This window comes from Dendropsophus ebraccatus, chromosome 3, assembly GCF_027789765.1.
Source record: "Dendropsophus ebraccatus isolate aDenEbr1 chromosome 3, aDenEbr1.pat, whole genome shotgun sequence".
Taxonomy (NCBI): domain Eukaryota; kingdom Metazoa; phylum Chordata; class Amphibia; order Anura; family Hylidae; genus Dendropsophus; species Dendropsophus ebraccatus.
Genome location: NC_091456.1, coordinates 33,754,557 through 33,778,562, shown reverse-complemented (window position 1 = coordinate 33,778,562; position 24,006 = coordinate 33,754,557).

The window sequence follows — 24,006 nt, the reverse complement described above, 5'->3', positions numbered from 1 at the left end:
GAGGGGGTAGAGGGGGCCATCTATAAGGGAGGGGGTAGAGGGGGCCATCTATAAGGGAGGGGGCCATCTATTTGGGGGGGCAACATAGGGGGAGAGGGAATACACAGAGGGGGGCATATATTATTAGGAGGTCACACAGAGTCAGGGCTACCCACTAAATGAGGGTGTAAAGAGGACAGTACAGATGTGCAGTGTGTAGAGAGATGGAGATGGTGTCAGAGTGTGGAGCCTAATATGTCTGTCTGGCAGATTCTGTGGATTCGTGGCTCGGAGAAGTTCTCATAACGGCCCAGGACGGATGGAGAAGATGATGAAAAGGAAAGAACTCCGATCAGAGAAGACGTCTCCTGTGAGTCACCTGATATATCTGCACTGTAATGTATATGGTGTATAGAGCCTGTGTAGAGCTGGGGCCACCTCTATATGACTGGATGAGGTGATTTAGTATACTGGATTTGGTCAGTAACAATATGGTGGTGATGGTAGTGGTTGTGGTGTGGCGGTAATGTTTCCTCCCTATATACTGGTATTACTGGTAATATTGGTCTCAGTATACAGGATTTGGTCGGTAACAGTATGGCGGTAATAGGTAATATCTGTCTTGGTGTGTGTGTGTGTATATATATATTTATATATATATATATATATATATATACATACAGTGGTACCTTGGTTTAAGAGTAACTTCGTTTAAGAGCGTTTTGGTTTAAGAGCTCACAGTTTTTCAAAATTGTGACTTGGTTTAAGAACATTGCTTTGGTTTAAGAACTTCCTGTATTGGGTGGGAGCGCGAGTGGAGAAGGGGCATGGCCTGCATAGCGGGGTCTACAGCACTGTACTCTAAACACCTTCCAAATCATAGCAGATCCCCTTCAGGCTGGGGCTTACATCAGGGGACAGGACTGTGGGGGGGGGGGGTAATCTCTCCATAGCTGTAACCCCTCTCTCCCCGGACAGAGAGTGCTGCATGTATGTGCCCACATCTGCCCTGCTCATTCCTTCATGCTCCCTGCAGGCTCTGTCAGCCCTTGTGTTTCCCATCCTCTCCATTACTGTACAGTACAGAATAATAAATATATTTGGGGTGTGGAACCAATTGTCTGCATTTACATGATTTCTTATAGGAAAATTTGCTTTGGTTTAAGAGTGGATTTGGATTACAAGCACGGTCCTGGAACGAATTATGCTCATAATCCAAGGCACCACTGTGTGTGTGTATATATATATATATATATATATATATATATATATATATATATATATATATACACACACACACAACAATAGCATCACTTGGTCGTGAAAGGAGGGGGGGGGGGCCCAAGTTGGCCTCTCGCACCAGGGCCCAGGAGACATTAGCTACGCCCCTGCCTGGCTGTACTGGTGACTCATTTTGAGGGTGTCAGAAATCATTACCCCTAAATTATTCTCCCATAATTCTCTACATAATCCAAATCTTTTCTTAGAATAGACATTAATGTGTGATAATAGGACTACAAACTTTTGATAGAACAAAGAGGCTACATCATTCAATGTAAATAATGTGACCTCTTGCACCTCTGTACACATGGTTGTGCCAGGTCAAACTGTGTAGTCCCATTTACTTTGGACCCTCATTGTTTGCACATAGATGGCCCAAACATATTGTTTGTATAAGGTTTGAATCCCATTACAATATATGGATATACAATGGCGGATGTGCGCTCTGGAAATATGGAGAGGGCTGAGGGGCTGAGCCTGATCCATATACAGCAGGTGCCAGCTGTGAGTTACACATGAAATGCAGTGGCTGAAAACAGATAGCAATGCCATGCTTTACCACAGTGTTTGCCAAATGGTAACTATGCTCAATATACAGTAACTCTGCATCCCAGGTGACTCTATATCTTGCAGATGCTTCAAAAAAATTATCAAAAAATATGTAATGTTTCATTTTTGCATTTTTATAAGATCTTCTGATAGAATGTCCAGTGAATTTTCCAGAATCCAACCATTCGGCCATTGCTTACACAAGCCTGCACTTGTTAACAGGAAAAAAGAGATATTGAGCAAAGGGAAACCGCCAGAAGCAGCTAGAATAGCCTTCAGGTAAAGTAACATCCGACAGAACACACAAATCTTGAATCATATCCCAAGAGGATGTGACAGTAAACACGAGCAATGCATTTCATGTCCATGCCGAAAGTTTTACACTTGTCATTTTCTGGTTTCATTCATTATCTCTACCTGCTTGAAATGTTATAACTTGGATCTATAGTTTTAATTGTGTAGGAATGGACATGAATAGGTTTGGCTGCCGCCATTGTTCATCTGCGCCACTTAACAAGACGTGTTTATTCTGAGCTGGATTTGGCTTTGGACCAGAGAAATTAACTAGATAATATGGAGAAGCAATGCTCCAGGAGCCATAACTTTTAGTTTGTACTCTCTTTCTCCTATAATATGGATTAAAGGACAAGGCTGTCAAGAGGACTTTTTTTTAGGAAGGCAGGGGCAGGGGTGAACATTAAAAACAGGCTTAACTCCCCTCTCCCTGTGCCTCTCCAGTGTCATATCGCCGATCCGGGGTCTTCTCCAAGCCAACGTCACGACCCAGTTTAATGACTGCCTGCTTAGCCAATCAGTGACTGGGACGGGATACCCTGCAGTCACTGATTGGCTGAGCGGTCAATCCATCAGCCAGGAAGGTAATTTTCTCCTTGTCTTGACATCATTAGGACTAGGAGGAAAATGCCTTCCAGCAGTGGGTCCCCTAGCTGGTGTAGCGCCGCGGCAGGTAAGTTAGCGTTCTGTAATATCTTCCCCCCCTGCCCCTGTCGGCTGCCAAAAGATACAAATGAACGGACTTCTCCTTTAAACAAAACTCATGCTTTTAGCAGTAGTTGAAGACCAGCTGTTTGATAAAAAGGAGCTTTTTTTTTTTTTTGTCGTCTGGCAATGACATTAGTCAAGTCAGTTCAACAATGAAATGGACAAAGGATATCCTCCGACTCCAAAGAAAATTGTAAAATCCAAAGTCTTTATTCAAAACATGGTAAAAATGCATTCTAAAAAAACAGCAATGTTTACAAGAAAAAACGCAGGCGTGTTTCGGAGAAAGCGCCCTTTATCATTGCTTAATAACAAGTGTGAATAACATGTGTCAGGGCCCCCGGGAACAAAGACACACAGGACAAGTGGGCCCTATGGCTAAGACCCCCCACACTCTCCCTACCTACTTGCAGTGCAGGTCCTAAACAACCAGTCCACAACTGGGCATCGATCCCTGCACTCAAATAAGTGTGAACACAGACAAGCCAGTACAGACGAACAAGGTACAATGACAGCAGACAAGGCAAAGTCACAAAGACACACAGAAGGACAGGACCAAGAAAGCAGCAAGGAACGGAGGACCAAACGAACGGAGGACGAAAGCCAGAGATGCAACCAGGTAACAGTGAAGCCAAAGCCAGAACAGTGGAGCCAAAGCCAGAGATGAAGCAAAAAGAACTGAGCACTAAGCAAGGTAAACTGAGGACTTAGAAGAACACTGAACCAAAAGACAAAAAGCTAACAAACAAGCAAGGGATCAGGAAACCAGGAATACAGACAATATCACAAAGGCAGGATCTAGCAGACAGACAAGCTGCAAAACTATCAAGAGCCCTGAGTGAAGGGAGGGAGAAGCTATAAGGGAACGGACTCCAAGCGGATAGGTGGAGCAGGAGAAACACACAAGAAATCCAGAGGTGAAGAGACCTGTCAATCACACCACAGCAGACACAATTAGTGAACAGACCACAACAAGGAAAGTGCATGGAAAACTGAGAAAACATGGACCGGATAACAAAAGACAAGCAGAGAACATAACAAAACCAGGCACAAACTTAATGCCAAAAGAGCAATCTTTGGCGCAGCGGTCGGATCTTCACCGCAGAGGGTGGCACTGATGCCTTTTCAGGCATGATCATGACAACATGTTTATATAGCATATGCACAGGTGCAACAATCAACTGCTATCATGTGACAAAAGAGGAGACAGTCCAAGCCCTCAACACGCCTCCAACTTAACTATGTATAACTCAATAGAACAATTAAATATAAGAATCTTTGTAATATATCTACATAGAGAAAAATACATATTTTTGCTTTTTAGAAGCCCAGAAAAGTCTATGGAGAGTGGGCAGAGGTAGAGAAGGAGGTGGCCAGAGACAGTAAGACTGCAAATAAATTACAGAAGTTCATAGTAATTATTAGGTCTTATTACTCTTCTGGAGTCACAGGTAATACTGATCAGTACTACTCTATAATGGCCTTTATGCTGCTGCTTCTAAGAGTGTGCTATAAAGAGACTAAAGTAGGATGCCCTCTTCTGTGTATGTGCATTGCATCGGAGACATGAGGGAGGGTAAGTTCCATCTGCTAACTCAAACAGAAACAACTAAAAAATAGAGAGAGAGTCTTGAGAGTAGAAAACTAGTGTAACATGGCCTGAAATATTTCTATTTCTCATGTGTATACACACACACACACACACACACACACAGAGTTTATTCTGAAACGTTACCTGACCAGGTGGACTTTAAAGGGGTACTCCGGTGAAAACCTTTTTTTTTTCAAATCAACTGGTTTCAGAAAGTTATATAGATTTGTATATTACTTCTGTTTAAAAATCTCTAGTCTTTTAGTACTTATCAACTGCTTTATGTCCTGCAGAAAGTAGTCTTTTCTTTTCAGTCTGACATAGTGCTCTCTGCTACCACCTCTGTCCAAGACAGGAACTGTCAGCAACAGTAACAAATCCCCATAGAAAACCTCTCCTGCTCTCGGACAGAGGTGGCAGCAGAGAGCATTGTGTCAGACTGAAAAAGAATACACCACTTCCTGCAGGACATACAGCAGCTGATAAGTACTGAAAGACTGGAGATTTTTAAATAGACGTAAATGACAAATCTATATAACTTTCTGAAACCAGATTTGAAAGAAAAAGATTTTTGCCTGAGAGTTTTTCTTTTATCAGTCTCTGCTATAGAGCATTTGAGGCAACACAAATCAAATATATTGAGCCAATGTTACATAACATGTACCTATACTTTACGTTCCCAAAATGAACCTGCTAAGGGTTAAGAGCAGGCAGGTGACTAGTAGTTTTCAGAAAGAATTCCTCATGTGGCTTGGTTCACATGGATTAAGCGGGTATGGCCCTTTTGATGTGGTCCAGCAGCCAATAAAAATCCTTGTTTTGGCCCTCAGCGATGCTGCACATCTGTGGAATTCACATTGTGCAGATTATAAGTGTTAACACAAAGGTACATTGTTGTCCCAGCTCTGCAAATATTTAATCTGCACCTAAAACAATATTTTACGAGAGACAGTGTCCTGCTATAGAAACATAGAATGTGATTGTAGATAAGAGGCTCTTGGCCTAGTCAGCCTGGCCTTCTTTTACCTGCTGTAAAACATCAGATGCGTTTGATCTTTGGCTTTCTTTCATGTAAGGATACTTACAATTGTATGAAGCAATTCCTTTACAGTTTTTCCCCAATGCACCACTCTTTACTAATGTAACAAGTGCTGCTAGATTACATTGTCCTCCAGTTTCACAGCCAGATTTATTATTTCAGCGTGATTTAAAAAAAAAAATAAATTTGAGTCATGAATATAAAAAACAAGTTTATTTGCACACATTATTCTTCAGCATTGCTGGATATCAATATTCTCCTGCAGAAACAATGTAATCAAAGGTTGTATTATCATTCGGCAGAGAATAAGCTTTTCGGCGGCAGCCGGCTGGTAAGCTAACCTTCGATTAAACATCACAGGACCCCACAGCAGGACCCTCTCTGGGCCCCCTCTCCCTCCTCCTGCACTCCCACTACCATGTACCACCACTTACCACCTTCGTAATTGCCTTATGTAATAGAAGCGGGGGTAGGGAAGGAAATAATGGTGTGGTTGAGCCCTAGCAGCTGCCGTTTCTTAAGAATCGGGAGATAGAAGAGGAGATTAGATTTTTTTTAGTGGTGTTTACTGTTTTTTAGCAAGTGTGGCAAAGGCATTATAGGGGTTTTCCAAAAAGCCAACATTATCCCCCATCCACAGTGTAGCGTATAACTAGCTAATTAGTGGGAGTCTGTTTACTGGGGCCCCCGCCAATTCTAAATACAAAGGGACCTGTTAAAAATTTTGGGTACGAGCTGTTGTGGCCCTCTCAAAGATTTTGGAGACGAGAGCCTGTTGTGGCCCTCTCAAAAATTGTGGGGAGGAGAGCCTGTTGTGACCCTCTGAAAAATTGTGAGAGGCGGTGGTGTGAAGCGCAAGTGGTTATTGAGGGCTCTATCCCAGATATTTGGGTGCTTCGCTGACATGTACCAGCGCATGGCGGTGATGGTCAGCCTGACAGTGGTTGCCCCCCTGCTGATCTTCGCACGGCACAGTTTGCAAAATACAAATCACCTTCAGCACTTTCATCAAAATATTGCCACATGGCCGAAGAATGTGCTCCGGGAAACACTTGCTGGACCACTTGGTATGGCCTACCTTCTCCCTCTGGCCACACCACCGCCTCTTGCAGCCGATGCTGCAGATTCCTTCCCCTCTGAAACACTGGGTCCAGTCGGCTTACCAATCGGGCCAGACGCTTCCTAGTCCACCAACTCCTCACTACCTTGAGACAGTGAAAGGTGGACACTTGGGGGATCGGTGGACTCGTGCCTCCTGAATCATAATTTTAGACTATGCCACATTATCCGCCATCTACATCAACACCTGCTTGCGCTGCTAACCGGCAGTAGTGGCCAAGGATCCTACATAAGTTGTGTTCTTGTTCTCCCTCTGCAGAAGGCTCTGTTTTAACATGCTAAGCCCCATGGCTTGTGCCCACACTATCATCAGTATGCCCACATCCTTGCCCATGTCCTCGTCCCTTTACATTAGTCTTTCCAATGTTTTCTGGTATTAGCAGATTACACACAGTATACCATGGCATATACTCTATCACCACCACCAGATTGTCGCTGGTTACACTGTAAAATACTGTATGGCAAATGTTTTTGGTTTTTTCCCCCAAGTTCTAAAAAGGACTTTTGGATACTTGTGGATATAACAGACCATTACTAGCTATATACCAGTATACTATTCCATTTTTCAATCACACTGATGGACTACTGGTCCTTAAAAGGACTCTTGGGTGTCTGGTGAACCTTATCCCTTGCCTGACTAACCACACTTAGGGCCCTATTACACCAACAGATTATGTGACAGTTTTTTTTAGCCAAAGTCAGGAATGGACTATAAACAGGAAACAAGTAATAAAGGAAAGACTGAGATTTCTCCTCTTTTCAAATCCATTCCTGGCTTTGGTTTAAAAATAATCTGTCAGATAATCTTTTGGTGTAATAGGGCCCTAAGCCTACACAACCTCTTTCCCTCCTCCAGCAGCTCTTCCTGACAACTAACAGCAAGCAACTGAGTTGAGTATCGGGAGACCTAGATCTATATAGACCCAGGTCACCTGATGCAGCCGGCCAATCACTGCTATGCCAGCAGCCAACATAGCTGCTGTATAGCAGGATCTCCCAGCACTTCCCCACTGTTTATCAGCTGACTAAAGCCGCCAAACATGCAGGGAGGAGGCTATCAATGTTATTTGAGCACCAAGCAGTATTCATTCGAGTATTAAGTACTTTTGAGTACTGCAATACTCGAGCGATGTGCAGAAAAAACAGATCAGGACCCATATATTTTTAGCCATGCCTCTAAATACACCTTTTTCATACAAAACTCTTTTATCCAAGGTATTAGTATTCGTATTACCCCTTATATGAATAAACAATATGCCGAATCTGCTACATAAAAGTGCTCTTTTTATTCTGCGAAGGGTCCACAGTGCACTGACCTGAAACTTCGAAAAGAATATCATATCATAAACACGTCTTCCTAACACATTAGCATGATCTTCCTACAAATCTTTGTTGGTTCAAACAGAGCATGTTGAGCAAATTACACCCAGGAGTACACCGAATTTCTGAGTCTTTGATGTTTCTCTGCATAAATTCAGCACAAATAAAGTCCTTTTTCCCCCCTCATCCTCCATGTTTGCTACTTAGGCTTCTGATATCACATAGAATATGTTAGTAAAGTGGATCAACCACAACTAAATTTATCATTTTTTTTCGAAGCATTTGATATTGCTCGAAGACATTAGAAAAATACACGTGCCTATTAGCAGTTTACATGGAAATAAAGCCACATTATGTTCCATCTTCCAACTTGGAAATATGATCTTTTCATTAAAATAGCATCTTATGTTTGAGGAGAGATTACTGGAAGATAATTGGAGACAATGAGATGCCGCTCAGAGGCAACATCCAAACATTGTCAACAAAGGACTCGGAAAATGAATTCTCCTTCTTTGATTGAAATTAGTTTCACAGATTAAGATTTGAATTTTTCTTATAATATAGAAACTATGAAATTCTGTCTGCTGAAATAGATAATAGCTAACTCTGTCTCAGTGCCGAATGCTTGCAGTTTATTTAATACAGGTTCCTGCCATTGGCCAATGTGATGTTGGATATTTCCTGGCATGTATACTGTGTTCTTCTGCTGATCTTTGGATCTTCTGTTTTTGGACTTATGGCTGTGTACCCAGTAACCCTCTGTTAGGACTGATGGTATGCTTGGTCAGGGAAAAAACGGTGCCAGAGGACCCTGCACTTGTGCCCGCCCACTGTCTCTGTCTACTTGCCTCAATCAGCCTTAAATGGCTATGGACAGCCCCTAACTTATATACGGTGGTACACAAAACATAGACAAGACAGACAAATGCAATAGAGGATGGTAAACAGTCCAAGGTCACAACGAGCAGGCAGCAAAAGTACAAAAATGAAAATCAACAAGGATAGTCAAGTCACAGGAAAAATGTCAGGGCAGGCAGAAAACTAGGATAGTCAGGGAACAGGTGCAGGGGTTAAACAGCCAAAGGGAACACACAAGAAAAATGGCAGGAGGAGCTGAGCTTGCTAGGATGAAATCTAGACAGGGATAATACTCTGGAGATGATTTCTAGGAAGTCAGAGATGTGGTCCAGAACGTAATTGATCTCCAATCACAGACACCTGATAATAAAACACCCTGACTGGCAGGGAGACCTGCCAGTCACAGAAAGCACCAATGCAAAACTGAGGTAACAGTGACCAGAGGGAACAGATAGGGTGTGGTGAGGAAATCAATTACTCAGGTAGAAGGAGTAGGACAGTGTTCAGACAGTTGGAAAAACAAGATACAAACACAAAAAACCCGACTACCAATTCCATCTCTGCCACACACCACGAGCCAAGGGTCTGGACTAAAGACAAGTATGGCATGACAGCCTCCTTGTCATGTAATTCTCAGCCTTGACTATTGTGTGGTGTCCCGCTTATAGTGTTCTTATGCACCTCTCAAAAAGTCCTCAGGTTTAAAACCAGTGGTGGATAAGGTACTTTACCATTTCCCTACTAGGTGTCAGTGTCTTTTAGTTATATGTTCTTCTGTGTCTATCTGGAGAAGGTAAAGGGTTAATGTTTACCTGTGTACCATCTGTTTTGTGCTGACCACTAGGAGGTGCTCTTTTCTTCTATCCTATCCTCTTTCTTCTTCCTTCTGCACACTTGTCCCCACCACTTACAGGCAGGTACACAAAGGTCCCCTGTAGGAGGAGTTACACTGGTGAAGAAAGTGGAGTCAGTCTTACCTAGATTCTCAATGAGAAAGGACACACAAAAACCAAGTTCCTGAAAAAGCCAAGCCAGGGCCTGGCTTACGCAAGGATCCCTGTCAGGAACAACAAGAGTAGTTGAGTCTAGCCACCAAAGTGAGCAGATGCAGATAGAGACCATTACTTCTATACAAACTACTGTATTTATTATGCATGCAGTGCTAAGCACTAACAAGGGAGAGTAAGGAACACCCTAGCCCACGCCAGGAACATGTCTAAAAAGTGCAGGACAGTATCCTGAAGAAATAGGAACTGACCTCAGTAGGACAAAGCAACCAGTATACAAAGGTCTACATATCCTTCTGCACAGTGCAGGTAACTGGGAAGACTCTGACACCTAGCTATACCCAGATAACCATGGCTGGGGCTCATAGTACCCTACTGGGAAAGGTTCTACGATACCAGAGGAAGGAAGGTGGTCAAACAGTGTCTAAATGTGAATACGAGTAACACTTCAGAACTAAGATATCTACCAAGGTTCTGGCAGAGTACAAAGCTACACTGAATTAGGGCTCCTCTGGCAAACTCCTCTGCTCTACTCTCTACAAGCACTACTACAACTTCTTATTCAACTCTCCTCAAGCACCTACCTCAAGCACTAAAGTTCAGCACTAAAGTCTGTGTAAAAAATATTCTCTGTGAAATGTGTATTGTGAAACTGAAAAGCCTTACAGTAAAGTTGTTTTATACTAACGCACGGGACTCTGCTCAACTCTATTCGCACCCGCACCAATTCAACTTGGGTTATTTTTTCCCCTTCTGTGGGTGGCGGTACCGATAGTTTGGGTGGGTCAGTTGCCACTGAGGGTTGCCTTGGCAAGAGCCCAAGGGACCAACAACAACCCGGCAGATTACCAACCATTTCGGGAGTACAACCAGCCACACTAGTAAAGCAGGTATCAACACAACACCTGTGTGCTAGACTAGGACTGACAACTACCACCACTGGCTGAGCTGCCATCCAGACCGACCCACCAAAATTAGACTGTTAACCAATTAACCCCTTGGTTTCTGATTTTGATATTCGTGACCTCCTGGCTCATGACCCATAGACTGTCCCTGGTTACTTTTCTGTTTGCTCTATTTGTCCTGACAAGCCCCCCTGGTACCCACCAGCTATATAATTACACTACTCTCTCTTGGGGCATCTGTGATAGACTGCTGCCTGCTTTTCTATGCCAAAAATGACAGTGCTTTCTGTGCAACCTGGATAGCCAGCTGCCAAGTCCATGTGACCTTGTGAAAGACCTTGTGAAGTTACAGGGGTAGCTGTAGGCTCTGCTACCCAGAGTCAAAAGACGTAATGGATGCTGCTTAGGATCACTTCTCTATTATTCAAGATAGGACCCCTCCCTCACTTGTCTCTACAATAATTCCCTTATTTTCAAGAAGCTCTTTTGGTCGACAGTAACATCATGCAGAGACATACTGTATCTGACCTGACAAATCTCACAGCCTAGTTGTATGGACCTAAAGACTCTTCAGTATTCATCTCTATAGGACTGACATCCAGTATCCCATAGAAATTAATAGGGAAAATGACTTCTGGGTCACATAGTTATTCTAAACTTAGGGCCCTATTACACGGAGCGATAATCATCCGAACGGGGCTGATTCGGCAATTATCGCTCCGTGTAATAGAGACAACGATCAGCCGATGAAATGATCATCAGTTCATCGTTGGTTTAGGTTTGGACCTAAAATCATTGTCGACCATGCATCGTGTGTGATAGCAATGCGTGTCCAATGGCTGACGATTGTCCAAACACCTGATACCTTACCTCTCCTCGCTCCCAGTCTTCTTTCCTATGCTCGAGCAGTAAGGGCTGCATGGACATCGTTAGTGATGTCCATGCAGCCCTTACTAATTATCTGTCCGTCTAATAGGTCCAGTAAACGAGTGCCGATCTAGCAGATCGGCGCTTGTTTACTAGAATGATCGGGCCATGTAATAGTACCCTGACTGAGCAGCCTAAAGATGCACCAGATTTCCAAGCAGCGTGATGCACTGTGATAAATCTGACACTCCTGTAGTCTAGTATGTCTAAGAATTAGACAGTATTAGTAAATCTGCTTCATTGTGTCTATAGTTCCAGAGGTAAATCCAGTATAGCCTGGTTATTTACTATAATAATATAAAATATAGTTGTTTCTAGCTTTGACCTCAGGAAACATGACTATGTTCTATGATTGTAAGTTTTCAGGGAGGTTTTAACTAGAATATGTAATTCACTTTACATAGGATGCAAACCAAACTATAGTCCATAGACGGTAAATATTACATGTTTATTGCCTCAGATAAGGACTGCGGACTCATCTCATCCATCTTAGCAACATGAAATATCAAAAGGGCTCAGAACACATGACTAGTCTCAGTAAGTGCATTCATCTGGTGTCCTTGACAGTGATCAGCATCTATATGAGAGGGCCGCAGCTATCATTTTTGTCTATACTACCTTTGACTTACAAGTGTACATTGTATATGCATGTACTGTACATATAAAATATTTTATGTGCACTAATGTCTGTCTGCAAGAGATAAAAAAAATTAAAAATAGATGTAAACCTTAGTTGTAATATGTACAGAGGCAAACTTTTACAGCATATATTGCAACTAATAATGTTAAAGGGGTACTCCTGTAAAAAAAAAGTTGGTGTCAGAAAGTGCCAGAGATTTGTAATTTACTTCGATTAAAAAAAAATCTCCAGTCTTCCAGTACTTATCAGCTGCAGTATGCCCTGCAGGAATAAGTGTATTATTTCCAGTCGAACACAATGCTCTCTGCTGCCACCTCTGTCAGTGACAGGAACTATTAAGAGCAGTAGCAAATCCCTATAGAAAACATCTTCTGCTTTCCAGACTAAAGAATACACCACTTCCTGCAGGATACACAGCAGCTGATAAGTACTGGAAGACTGGAGATTTTTAAATAGAAGTAAATTACAAATCTCTGGCACTAGTTGATTTAAAATTTTAAAAAAATCTGCTGGAGTACCCCTTTGAGAAGACATATTTTGGTGGTACTGCTTTTTATTATGCTTTAAAGGGGTACTCCAGCGAAAAGCTTTTTCCCAGTAATTGAAACACATTACAAAGTTATATAACCTTGTAATATGCTTAAAGGGGTTATCCAGTGCTACAAAAACATGGCCACTTTCTTTCAGAGACAACACGACTCTTGTCTCCAGTTCAGGTGCGGTTTGCAATTAAGCTCCATTCACTTCAATGAAACTGAGCAGCAAAACCCCACCCAATCTGGAGACAAGAGTGGTGCTGTCTCTGGAGGAAAGTGGCCATGTTTTTGTAGCGCTGGATAACCCCTTTAAAGAGAACCAGAAGGCTGCCCAACCCCCGCTAGAGCCCCGGATACTTACCCCATCAAGTCCCGTTCCTGGAGCCGGTCCCGGGACGGAGATGTCCTTGTCTGAAGCCCAGCGCGCACGCTGCTTGGAAGAGTTTGACGCTTATAGAGAATGATGGCTCCATTCATTCTCTATGGGGGTCGGACTCCTCTCAGCAGCGCGTGTGCGCCGGGCTTCAGACAGGGATATCTCCGTCCTAGGACCGGCTCTAGCAGTTGGTCGGATGGCCTTCACCCCGGCATGGGGGGTGACAGGTTCCCTTTAAATCAGCTATCTGCCCCCCTTCACTATCTTTTTTTCCCCTCAATCCCCCACCAGGAAGTAAAGTAAACCCATTCTTACCTAATGACTGTTGACCCCAGGCTGCTCTGTGGCAGCCATTTTGTGACAATGACATCATAAAGAGGGAGGCGGGTCTAAGCCCTGTTAAGCCAGCCTCTCTTTGTCAGATGGATAAGGTTGCTCAGCTCTGATTGGATAAGCAAGCTCTAAACCATCTAACAGTTTTATAGAGTCAGTCAGACATCACAGGAGACAAAGTGCATCATGGGAAACCCCAAACCAGGAAGCAAAGAAAAAAAATGAAGACACCTACTGGAGCCTCAGGGACCTTTTTTTTTTTTATCAGCGCTGGAGTACCCCTTTAAGGGATGTCCCATTCATTTTAATCAACCTGAGGTGCAATCCCAGAAACCAGACACATGTACAGTACGACAAATCATATCATCGTTGCTAAATCAGGCCTGTGTCTGCTAGACATCAAATACTAAAGAAAATGGTTTCAGACAATATGCTGTTAGTAGGGGAATACATAGTTTTGCAATCATTGATGTACTGCATTTGACCAGTTCATGATAGCCTCAAATGTCCTTAGACCAAGGGTCTGACTAATTCTAACATTCATCACTGGTGTTTGTTTGCATTTTCATACACATGACAAATACTTTAATTTCAGGTAGAAGTATCCTGCGTAGCTCCTGACGGTAAAAACGCTGAGCAGAACCTTGCCTGAAGCAAATTGGCTCCTAAACCAATGATTCATGAGAAAGCTTATAAAGTGCCTCTGAAGCTACAAAGATCTCAGAGCATCTACTCTACTGGAGTCCAGCTATGTGTAATATACAGTACAGTAGGTATACTAGGTTAAACACTTTAAGGCTATGTTCACACGTCGTAAGAGACCGGCCGTTCCGTGACCCCGGCCGGGTCACGGAACAGCCGGTCTCTGTCCGGATCATCCCGGCCCGTACTAAAGTACCGTCCGGATGATCTTTCCGGCCGAAGGGTTCTGATGCGGGCGCACGCATTAGAACCTCCCATAGCACACAGTGAAGCAAGCGGCCGGAGCCGCTCGCTTCACTGTGTGAACTGACAGGGTTTCCTACGGCCGCAATTCATTGAATGTCAGTTATTTGCAGCGCCGCATGGGATCCAGGCTGGAGCGTATACGATGTGTATACGCTCTGGCCAGGATCCCATAGCAGAATAGGCTATGTTCCACAACGTGAAAAGTACGACCGTTGTTGCCAATGGCAACAACGGCCGTACTTTTACGTAGTGTGAACATAGCCTAAAGGGGTATTCCGCTCAAACATAACTTTTCATATGTTGCTGCCCATGGTGAGACTAACAATTTCTTTCCATACTTTTCATTATCTATTCAGTCTCCTTCCCCCAGTTTTGAGCTGCTTCTTTCTGCTGAAGATGCAAAAATCTGTGTGTGAGCTTTTCTCTTTGTCTCCCCCTCCTCCCCCCCTTTTTTCCAAGAAACTGATGTTAACAAGTCCCTATCTGCAACTTTGTAATGCCGGGAGGGATCATCACAGTGAGTTCATCATCAACTTGACCCCAGATTAACCCTCCCAGCATTAGAAAGAATCTGCAAGGTTCCTGATACAGCCAGTCAGGGACTTGTTTACATCAGCCATCTCAGAAAGGAGGGGGGAGGAGGGCATGATGGACAGAAAAGCTCACACAGTTTTTTGTGTCTTCAGCAGAAAGCAGCAGTTCAGAACTGGGGGAAGGAGACAGAATAGATAATGCCAAGTATGGTAGGAATTGTTAGTGTCACTATGGGCAGCAGCATATGTTTGAGTAAAATACCCCCTTTAAGGAGACAAAATTAATTATCATTTGGTGTGATAGGTGATGTTAAAAGGCAATAATCAGCCAATGTTGTCAGCTGATTGTTGTCTTTCAACATGTTGAATCAAAACAATCACGACAGTGACAGTCTGCTGCTTGACTCACTAGGTAATAGGAGGTGCACACAAATGCATCCGTTTTTTTCATCCGTTTTTCGCAAAAAATGCATGAGAAAAACAGATTGCAAAAACACAGTGTGAACCTAGCCTTACATAAGTTACATGTGTATTTAATAAAAGCTGTGGCTGATCTCCACCCAGCAAAAGAAAGTATGACTTTATTCCTGGCGGCAGGAGAGTCATTTATACATGGGTATAGCTTGGTATGGAGGTTAAAGCAGTCTACCTCATATATATGGTAGCCGCCCATGATTGATCCTTATTGTATATGTGTACACTTTGGGTGCTTTTTATCAATAATTCTATTAAAGGTTATGTTTTAATGGCACTTTTCTCTTAATAATTACGTTTGGCTCTGAAGTTCCATTGTATGTATACTGACTTTGGTAACGGTATACAGATTAATACAATTCTATAGGCGAGATTTATCAAAAAGGTGTAAAGTCAAGTTGTCTTAGTTGCCCCTAGCAACCAGATTCCACCTTTCATTCCTCACAGACTCTTTGGAAAATGAAAGGTGGAATCTGATTGGTTGCTAGGGGCAACTAAGACAATCCGACTTTACACCAGTTTGATAAATCTCCCCCTTTATGTTTACTTATTTTCTAATGAATCCCACCCCTGAGAGGTGACCTTGAGGGGTGCCATTTTTATAATCAGTGTTATTCACGTCACTAATCAGGAGCTGTAATAGTGAGTCTGGCTGGTGCATAAGTATACCGATGATACCTTCATCATTATCTTGTCTCTATGTAGGAAAATATTATGTTAATTTGTTTACTGGGTGTTTTTTTTTTTTTTTTTGCAAAATAGGAAAACAATAAGATTAGCATCAGATCCACAGGAACACACACAGAGACATGTATATCACCTATATTTCATCTGCTTTCCCATTCCTGGTGTTTCTCTTTCCTCTCACTACATTATTAAAGCAATAACCCACTTGCCAGTGACACATTGACCCAGAAAGATTCTGCAACCTCCTCATGCAGCTTGGGTGAAAATTGGCTTATAAATCATGAGTAAAACCATGTTTTTGCTCTGCTCAGTGCAGTATTTTGTATCCTCTTAACACCTTGAGTACCAGGAACACTTGGAATGTTGTGAGGTACTGTAAGAAGTTTCACTGAGACTTTCACTTAGCAGACCAGCTCATTTGTTGATCTTTTGAAAACTAAGGCTATGTTCACACAACGTATCTTTTGTATTAATCATGGCCCTTGTTGCCGATTTCCAACAACGCCTGTGATTAATACAAAAGATACATTGCCATAGAAATCCTGTCCGGAGTGTATACACATAGTATACCTGGCCTAATACAGGATTGGACAATTACCAGGGAGTTCTATGAGGTAAAAGAAAGACATGGCCGCACATCCACATGCTATACACTGATCCACTGCTTCTCAGCACAATCAGCACTAACATCAGGATCTAGATATGTTTTGCTTAAAGTGTACAAGCTCACACACCACCTCACGGTTCCTGATTCATGTGGGTCCCTAACCTAAATAGCAGCGCTTCTCAAACTTTTTTTTACTAGGGCCTCACCCAACAGACAAAATGATGCCTGGGCCTCATGTACTGTATAACAAAATGAGTACAAAAGGAGTCAATAATGTTCCTAAACCAGAGATTGTTGCAGTCAGAGAAAGGACTGTGCAGCTTATAATCACTTTTGTGAAAACTTGCTCCCCAGCTGGGCCTCACCAACAACTGGGGGGTGCCTCACTGATGAGGCCTACCTCACAGTTTGAGAAGCACTGCTAAATGGGTGGCGACCACCATCGTCACGTCACCAGAGAGAGTGACCCAGTGGTCCAACAACCCCTATGTCACCAAACCAAGGCTTGGCTCTGGCCTATATTACGCCACAGATACAACACTGCAGCAACAGAGTACCGCAACAGTATGGATAAGCTCACCTTGTGCTCCCAACCAATCCACCACTTCATGGTTCCTGATTTGTGTGGGTCCCTAACCTAGAGTAGCATTGGGTGGCAACCACTAAGCAACCCAAAGGTCCGAAAACCCTAATGCAGCCAGACCAAACCCCCTTGTTTTTGGGCCACATGACCCCCAGATACTGATATTAGTCTTGATTGCCCTGAGAAGCAGTGAATTAGTGTATAACATGTGAATGTGCAGCCATGTCAGGAACCGTGAAGAAACCGTGAAGTGGTGTGTAGCCAAGTACACTTAGATTAAAATGTATACTAACTACTTACTGCTGTTAGTTATGACTGTCCTTGAGAAATGATGGATCAGTGTATAGCATTGTGGATATGCGGCCATGTCCTTTTTTTTTTCTTATAAAATAAAAAAAAATTTGTATTCTGCCCCCTCCTTCTTTTGCCTTGTTTCCAGCACTCTTTCTACACCCATTTTTTTAATGAGCATGAAACTGCCTTAGGGCGGGTTCACACTAAGGAATTCTCGAGGATAAATTCCGCTGAATTCCGTAGCTAGAATGCGCTCACGGTCGCACGCCTTTCTGACGGCTCCATAGACACCATTATTTGGGCCGGCTGATTCTACATTCCACCGAAAGAATTGTCACGTCAATTCCGCGGAATGCGGAATCAGCCGGCCCATAAAATGGTGTCCATGGAGCCGGCGGAAAAGCGCGCAGCCGTGAGCGCGTTCTAGCGACGGAATTAGTCTGAATTTATCCGCAAGAATTCCTCAGTGTGAACCCGCCCTCAGGGTTCAGTACCTAATGCCCCTCAGTCTGCTGGTCAGGAAGGTGAGCTTATCCATCTGTTCATTCTGGTGTGGTTCTCTGTAGCGGCCATTGTTACTGCAGCATTGTATCTGTGGCGTAGTGTGAGCCAAAGCCAAGGGGCTTGGTCTGGCAGCATTGACAGTGGTGAGAAGAGGTGGATCAGGGTATAGCATGTGGATGTGTAGCCATGTCCGTTTTTCTTCTCATAGAATTAGAAGGGAGTGCTGGGATCCATTTATGTTGCAGGCAACACATGAAAATTGAAACAAAACTACAGTGCTGTGGTGTAGTTGATGGTGCAGCACAAGCCCAGGAAAAAGAGTTTAAAAATTGGCCCACACCCTCCCATCAACGGCCAACCACTGTCACGGACTATTTATCCACTATTATATCTTTTATCAAACATTTCTCTGCTGAAGGGGATCGACAATTGGCAGATAAGCAACAAAAATAACAGCTCCCTCTAAAGGCCCTATTCCACGGAACGATTTTTGCCTGTATTCGGCCGATACCGGCCACTACGGACGATAATCGTCCCGTGGAATAGAGTGCAACGATCAGCCGACATCGTTAATGTCAGTTGATCATTGCAGTTGCTTGTTTTTCAACATGTTGAAAAACAAGCGACTGATACAGCAACGATCTACTGTCGTCGCTCCTTTGAATAGGAGCATCGGCAGCAGACGCTGCTATATCCTATGGGCAGCCCGGACGATCAGCGATCACCCGGGCAGCACCCCCCACAGCTCCCCGCCGTCCCTACCGCACTCACTCGCTTGCTGCAGCCGCGTTGAATAGCGGCGGCAGCGAGCGGGGAACGAGGAGCAAACGAGCGCTGAGAGCGCTCGTTAGCTCCTCTAGACGGCCCGTGGAATAGGGCCATTATACCAATAGTAATCAATGGTTTGGATTATGGAGACTCCTAACACATCCAAACTTTTTCTCAACAATCTTTTTTTTCAAGCTAGATAATTTATGGTTAGGCAACATGCCCACTCAACAGCAGTGTTACATCATACAATTCCAGATGTCCTTGATCACACGTTTTTGTGACCACTGCTCTTTGTTAATCTTCCACTGTGACCTCTGAATCTCAGTGATTTTCCACCAAGCCTGACTCCTATCTCCCCCAATATCTATCAGTGGACAGTATATGGAGTCGGGAGTGGTGAGATCCTGAACACAAAAAAAATTATAGTAATCAGTTCGGTTAGTGTTTTCGGAACATTCACAAACAAATAAGGAATAGTAGTAGTATAGTAGAAGCATACGTCTCGGTCTACACACATGCATACAGATTATCAGGTGCAAAGTATAGATTGCAAAGTTAAGTACATCACGAGATAAACGTTCGAAAGTTCAAGTATGTTAAAAAATGATTGTTATAACCATTCTGATCAAACAAAATGTTTGTGATCCGCGAATACAATTAGCATCATGTTTGTACGAACATTTACGAACATATTCGCTCATCACTAGTCGGGAGATCCCCATGAACCTTCTACCAAATAATAAGCTAAACGTTTGCCTCTGTAGTTAGAGTCCTTGTATAAAGCAGATCTGTGGATGCACTTCTGTTTATCTGTACACTTATAGGCCATTTCATTACCCTGTTACAGGTATATGATATTTATGACAGTCTGGTACCATTATTTGGAGACTCCTAACACTTAGCGATCTATGGAATATTTTAATGGGCTATTATAAAAGGTATTTTTATTGGTAAGATGTTTTGTGTGTAAATCACAATAACAGAGCACTAAAATACTCAGAGCACTAAAATCACCTTATCACTACTCTTCAGGGCCAATTATTAAAACTAGAGATGTCAAATCAAGATTCAAGTCAATTTGCTTCGTTCTATGAAGCGAATTCACTCGGATTAAGAAAATTAGCACAAAAAAAATGCACATGCTGTCTGGAGTGTCACTGGGCAGGTAAAAAAGATGAACCATAATCCCTAGCGCCCGTCCAATCCCCCTTTACCTTCTATATAAGAAGGTTCGGTAATGGAGGTGACCAGTCAGCTGTGTGTGGAGGAGAGAGCAGGATGGCAGCAGGCAGTTACAGCAGAGCAGGGAGAGACTAAGGCCTTATTCACACGTCCCGTAATTTACAAATCCGTATTTCCATATTCGAATCAGTGCACATTGATGTCCTAGTGTAGTTTTTTTTACGGATCCTCTCATAGAAATCAATGGGATTCGCTATTTTTTACGGATTGTAACCTGTTTGGCATCCGTATTTCCGTAAAAAAAAAATACGGATGACTCATAGGTCATAAGGTTGTGTTTCTAAGCACATAAGGTTGTGTTTCTCCTTGAGTTCAGTGATAACTGTGTTTTGTTGGTCGATTTGCTATTGCCCCTACTAGCCAGAATCCTACTCCACACTGACGAGGGGCAAAAACCCCGAAACGGCTGTCTGTGGATGGAAGCCTGCCTAGGCAAGCCCTTGTCATGATCGCAATACTCGCACCTTGAGTTAGACATTGACAAAAAGGGGCCACCCTGGTGTTTCCCTATTTATGTTCCAATACTCGCAACCGAGTGGGACTTAAGGGGCTATTTATCAGGGTGGTGTGGTGCTCTCCCTATCATGGAGGCACCCCGTGGCAACAGGCTAGAGATATCTGGCTATCCCGTGTTTTGAGACTCGCAACCGAGGCTCCACAGACTCCTGTTTTGCATGTGTTTCTAAGCAACCACAACCAGGAAGACGGAATGGCAGAAACACAGGTGCCTGCAAACAGAAAGGAAATTACTAATTAAAGGGGTTATCCAGCGCTACAAAAATATTGCCACTTTTCCCCCTACTGTTGTTTCCAGTTCAGGTGCAGCTTGCAATTAAGCTCCATTTACTTCAATGGAACGGAGTTTCAAAACCCCACCCAAGCTGGAGAAAACAGTAGGGGGAAAGTGGCCATGTTTTTGTAGCGCTGGATAACCCCGTTAATTAACAGAACTGTCTCACAGTAAAGCAAACCAGAAATGGCAAAGTAAAATGGCCGACAATTGACTTTTAATTTTTTTTTAGCGGTTGAGCATGCTGGCGCTAGTTTTTCTTAACCTTCTTAACTTTATTAACTAGTATTGTGCTGTCAGTAAAAAACACAGGTTTACGGAAATACAGATGCAATACGGATGCATAATCCATAATTTTTAGCAGATTGTACAGATGGATAGCGAGAGGACACTAAAAGTGTGAATAAGGCTTAAGGCCCTATTCCACCAACAGATCTGACGACAGATTATCTGCCAAAGATTTGAAGCCAAACCCAGGAACAGACTATAATCAGAGAACAGGTCATAAAGGAAAGACTGGATTCTCCTCTTTTCAAATCCCCTCCTGGGTTTGGCTTCAAATCTTTGGCAGATAATCTGTCGTCAGATCTGTTGGTGGAATAGGGCCTTTAACAAAGTGATATTGGGACAAAGGAAAGGAATGACGGAAACTGGATGAGTGACTGGCTGATTGACTTTTTTTTTAAATTGTTATTTTCCCATTTTTGACACTTTTACAACAATATGCTTTAACAAATTTGCCCTTCTGTAATAGTCCCAGTATTGTGGCTACGATAGTTTTGGCTGTGTTAATGAAATTCATTGAGATTTGATTAGCAAATCTTAACGAGTTTGACTGAAACTTTGCGAAGCTCGCAAAACGAATTTCGGGCTGCTTCGCTCATCTCTATTTAAAACTATGCAGGTTATTAACAAAAAATTGGAAATGACAGGGAAAGGTGACTTTAAAATTTGTTTTGACGACTGCACTTAATTATTCTGTACACTTTATTGTTTATTATATGCTTACGAATCAATTTGGCAATAACTCCATAAAGCTGTATGGGGGACCCCTGGAAAATTCTATCGCTGCTCCCCCCACCAGCTGTTCTGTCATCTTTCCCCCACACTAAAAGCTTTTCACTTTCCAATATTAGATATCAACAGAAAAGTGTTATGTATGGTGGCTTTACAAGCAACATTTATTATTTAGAGCTCACATACTGTATGTCCATGCAGGAGTAAATCCAGGATTTGGAGGAAAATTATCTGAGCATATTCTATAGTCACGGCAGTGTCCCCATATTCTATAATCAGAGCAGCGTCCCCATATTTAATAGTCAAAGCAACGTCCCCAGAGCTCAATCTGCGGCTCAAACTTATTAACCTAATAACCTAATAATCATCTTTTAGCTGAATCTGTGACATATTTGAGATCTTCCCAGATGATAAAATAGAGTGTTGATCAGTGGATCCCTGTATTTGTAAATGTACATACTAATAAAATAATTTATCTTTTAGCCACATTGGATGCTTAGCTATTACCTCTCGTGTTTTATATAAACCTCTCAAACTTGTTTGTTGATTTCTCAGTTATTGGGTTTCTACTATATTTATAATAATAAACAATGTTAAATTTTATCCTTGGGTTCTACATAATTTCGATTGATCTGCTCTGTCATAGGAGCAGACTAACGAAAAATAACAACTGGGCCTTTAGAAAACTAACACCTCAGTGCAGCATTACATACTGTTTAAGCTGTAGATAACCAACACCACAAAGTAGCAATAAAAACTGATTCATCTGTACATACTGCTTCACTTGTAGTAATCCAACATTATTATACAGTGATATATACTGCTCCACCTGTAGTAACCCAACCCTACACTGTAAAAATACATACTGCTCCAGCTGTATAACCCAACACACACTGCAGTAATACATACTGCTCCACCTATAGCAACACAATACCATACACTTGTAGTAACCCAACCCTACACTGTAAAAATACATACTGCTCCAGCTGTATAACCCAACACACACTGCAGAAATACATACTGCTCCACCTGTAGTAACCTGTAGAGGCCGAAACTAGTCACGACCTCTTTGTCTGTCAATCATCCCTACAAAGCACACTGACACTCTGAGAGCCATGACTAGTTATGGCCCAGCGTGCACAAGAATAAAACAATAATTTCTTCTACTGAATATACCCCCTAGGAGGATGGCACACAAAGTATGCTAAGAAAACACTTTGGCAGCTCTATTAGGTTAGCTGAAATGTAAAAAAAAAAAAATTATTTTACTAAGCCCTTATAAATGACAGGAGGTATCGCTTAGTGGACTTTTGGCTTAAAGCCAAACAACTAAAATTTTAAGTAAACCAAAATTTTATACTCACTAATCACTATCTGCACATCTCAATGCTTCTGAAGGAGAAACACAAGGAAATATTTGAAAACATTACATCAAGACAAAATTCCGCACTTGTAGAGACAATGATTAAAAGTTTTAATTCTGTTTCGAAGATTTAATTTAATTACAAATAACAAACAGTCTTGATATGGAAGTTATCCGCTACTCACATAATGCGGTAAATTTTTTTTTGTGAGGTGGAAAAAAAAAAAAAAAGATTTCACTTTTAATCAATGAGTCTCAAACACTTTGAAGAGCGTGTCTTTTTATTATTCAGATTAAATTCCACATTGGAGACCACCAAGAAATGACTACCCTTAAAGGGTATGTGTGATCTAGATTTTCTTTTACCAATTAGAGCCAAATACTAATACATGTTGTATTTTCTATTTTCTTACTGTAATGTTTTTTATTCCCTTTTTTCACAATGTTATGGGGCCTGCCATCTCGCCGGAGCTGTTTTTAACAGCATTTACTAGCATACTTTACTGAGAGCCTCAGGGACATAGATGACAATATACAGGATCTGACCCTTTGATATAAATGTGAAACATTACCGAGCATACTGTATAGCTGGCCATACACCATTGTTTGGCTGTCAATTAACTCCACCAAGCGTCCTCCCCATATACACGAACGTTAGATACTGTACACCTGTGTTCTCTACTTGGAAAGAAGGGATAAGCCACAGCAACAGTTCTCCACTCATATCTCTC